The sequence below is a fragment of the Papaver somniferum genome, chromosome 2 (assembly GCF_003573695.1).
Source record: "Papaver somniferum cultivar HN1 chromosome 2, ASM357369v1, whole genome shotgun sequence".
Lineage (NCBI taxonomy): Eukaryota > Viridiplantae > Streptophyta > Magnoliopsida > Ranunculales > Papaveraceae > Papaver > Papaver somniferum.
The window spans coordinates 36,896,443-36,900,577 of NC_039359.1; positions in this window are offsets into that span (position 1 = coordinate 36,896,443).

Below are 4,135 nucleotides of genomic sequence, written 5' to 3' on the forward strand. Positions count from 1 at the left end.
AACACACATTCCCTAGATCGCCAGACCAAAACCCTAGTTATATCCCCCCATGTGACACGATTGATATCTCGTAATTGTGGAGTCTGCAAGGAAGACGTGTATTTAGTTAGTCATTTGCTGACTTTATGGGACGATGAGTCCTTGTATTGCTGAGTTGAACGTGATTTGCAAATGCTCTAAGACTCATGAATTGAACATGTATGTTGAGGCAGAGGTATAATTCTCGAGTAAATGTTGATAGTTAAGGTGAGAAAATATTTCTCATCCGATGGATTGTTGAATATTGATAGTTTAACCAATATTCCTTAGTCTGAGCAAATATTGCTCGTTTGTTGAATTATTGGTAACATAACCAAATAAAATATTAATTTAGAATACTGGCAACTGAACCGAGTATAATTAATTAAAATGTTGATCACGGGATCAACGTAAAATTATTAATGTTTGAATCTGCTCAGAATTATGTTTTGCAGATCTTTGGATTCGAAACCCTAATTTTGATCAATTGTTGATCAATTGATGATTTATTGAAAATCAACTTCGGAGTGAAGGAGGGACCGGATACATGGGATAATGAGTCGACCATATAACACCCAGATGCTCTAGTGAGCAAAATACCAAAGTCTCTTGAAGACCAGTTGGTGAAAAGATGATCATATGCCGGTTTAATCATTTATTCAAATAATGTTCGTCTGAACCTTAGGTGATAAAACCTAATAAGTTATGAAGAGATGAAGGACCGGCCAAGGGGTCGTGAAACCGGCCCTGTTTGGTCATGGGACCGATTGACGATCGTTTTATGAAATTCCAAGCTGTTTGGAAGAGTTTTAACCTAATGTGAACAAATTAGGTCAAATGATGAAAATGTGCGGGACCGGCCTCTCGCAAGCCAAATATCCAACCTTGGTTGGTCAAGGTAATATGCTCATGTCACCAAAGTGTTCATGTCCAGTCCTGAGAATTTTGATATTTTCTGATACGCGTTTGAGCAACATTTTGAGAAAATATGAAGAAATCAAGGTTTTTGCTCAAACTGAGGAAACTTCATAAGATGAAGGAAATAATAATAATAAAATAAGAAATAATGAAGTGTGGGACCGGCTATGGACAAGGCATGGCCGACCGGCCAATAAACCCAGTCCCATGGCACTTTGCCTAATTTTATATTATTTTCATGATTTTATGGAAATACCATGAAATCAAGGAGTTTGTTGAAATAAAGGAGTTTTCCCTAAAGTGAAGGAGTTTCCATGAGATGAAGGAAACAATGATAATTAATAATAATAAAATAAGGGGCATGTGGGACCAGCCACGACTAGGGCATGGTTGGCCGTCTAGGGCCCGGTCCCGCGAGTCTTCCCTAATTTTATATCTTTTCCTTGATGTGAAGGAAATATCATGAAACCAAGGAATTTCATGGGATGAAGGAAATAATACTAAAATAATAAGGAATGCAAGGTGTGGGACCGGCCACAACTAGGGCATGACCGGCCGGCTAGTGATTTTGGTCCCGCAACACCTTTCCTAATTTTTACTATTTCCTTCAGACGGAGGAAACACCATGATACTGAGGAGTTTCTTTAAAATGAAGGATATTTGTTCAAATGAAGGAATTTTCATGAGATGAAGGAAAAATAATAAAATATGATAAAATAAGGAATTAGGCGTGGGACTGGCCACGACATGACTGGCCGTCCTGTGGGCCCAGTCCCCTGGCGCCTTAGCTTAATATTTTATTATTATTATTATTATTATTATTATTATTCCTATTTTGCATAGGTTCATCGTTCCTTCATATTTTTGAATGATCGTTTGTGCATTCAGGTGCTCGTTAGTGCATTATTGCTGAATACACTTGCACCATTTTGGTCGGGGCTTACTCGATAGCGGCTCAGATGCCCGTACGTTGAATATTTATTACTAACCCATGTAATTCTGCTGGGAAGAACCACGAATTGAAGTAATGAAATATTATGAAGAACGTAGAATATTTCTGAATATTCAGTTAATGAATTTAAGGATTAGAGATAATTAATTGATGGCTCTATACTAGCAGGCATGCTGTCTAGGAGCATTAATTATCTGAGAGTCAAGTAATATGAGCTTGTTGAAGCGTCGTATTTCTTTTATATAGTCATGGAAAACATTGTTACATCCTGAAGAAGTTATTGCTCTATACTAGCAGGCAAGCTGTCTAGGAGCTGTCCAATCTTTCGATTCTATATAGAAGTAATTACTGAAATTGCTCAGTATTCATGAGATATGCCGTTGCCTCAGCTGAGAGACTACACATCTATGTATACTCGGAGAGACAGTATTCTCAGTCAGAGATTCTTGTGGCATGAGCTTTCATACTTCGATGAGAGACATGAGCCTCAATACTCATCTGATTGCTGGATAAGGAGTATGTATAATTATGGTTTTACGATTTTAGCCTTTGTCGAAAATCCACCATCTACACTAGGTGTAATCAAGTTTTTAACAACCGTTAGTCAATCAAATCAATAATCTGAAACTAAAATAACGATGCAATTATCTAGTTTCCCTCCAACGGTACTCGTAGAGCTTCTTGATCCCACAAAAGTCTTTAAACGAGCGGACATAAGGGCACTCTCCAACCCGGATAGACGACTCCAAAAGAAACAACACGAATGAAGTTTATCTGGATTTCAATAAATGCAAACTCATTTATTTATAAACCAAGGTTGTTTGGACAACAAAGAAATTCCAAAACCGGAAATATTCTCAAGATATGTAATAAAATATCTAATTTCTCAAGATACGTAATAAGATATTGGAAATAGGTTGTTATCATATTTCCAATTAAATTTCAGACAACATTTCTGAAATATCTCTTAGAGCAAGGGAATGGGTAGTCTCCAAATGGAGACTAACTCTTTCACATGAAGGAGGGCTCGCTCAAATAAATGAATAAAACCACTGTGGGAAAATAAGAAAAAGGCACTACATGGGAGACAGTCTCCCGTGTAGTAAAAAAATTTGGAAACAGACAGGGGACTGTCCCCCATCCAAAAAAAGAAAAAGAAAAAGAAAAAATCTACCTAGACAGGGGACAGTCCCCCGTCAAAAAAAAAACAAACTTAGACGGGGGACAATCCCCCGTCCAAAAAAAAACAAAAAATAAAAATAAAATTACCTGTCCCCCGTCTACTTCGAAAAAAAGCAAAATTTTCAGACGGGGGGTCCTCCATCTAGTGTTCCACTACCAACCACTCGTTCAGCTGAACGAGTGTGCGAACGAGTTTGGGGAGAAAGTGGGGTAAAAACTACCCATAACAGCTTCTAATTTTCTCAAATTGGTAGTGCACTCTTTCATTTGAAAGAGTAACACTACCCATAGACCTTGCTCTTAGAAAGTTTCTATTATTAGTTTAGCACATTAACTAATAAAATGTTTCACGAGGATATTCTTTAATTGATGGTAATTAAAACATATAGTATGAAAATCATAATTAAATGCTTTTCAATATTTCGGATCGGGATCACCTTGAGCATCAACGAATACTTTTTGAACAATTAATGATAAGATTTATGTACATGTTCAAATAATGTCGATATCTAGAAGATTCTCTTAGCGAACTATAATTCCTAATTCGCACAATTACGAATTCACACACAACCATGAAGAAATGTGAGAACTTTGGAAACTCGGTTTTGCTCTTGGGGTCGGTTATACCAAGACTCACAATATAAGTTGTAACCGGTTACACCATGCTTCCCAATGTAGCTTGTGATCGGTTACACCTTACTTCCCAAAGTAGTCTTTGATCTATTACACCTTGCTTCCCAATTCATCTTCTGACCGATTACACCTTACTTCCCAATAATGTAGCTTGTGACCGATTATAACTTGATTTTCAAATAATCTTGTGACCGGTTACACCTTGCTACACACTATAGGCTACGACCGGTTATACCTTGATTCTCAACATAAGTCAAGATAAGCTCTACCTTGTCATCTAGTATTGGTCATCTAAAAGATATTCAATAAAGAACCGGACCAACACATTCATGATTTCCCTTTCAATTATGAAACAAGTGCATAAATCTACTTCCTTAAACCAATATAATAATATATAGTATTCTAGGATGAAATCACACATATATCCCACAC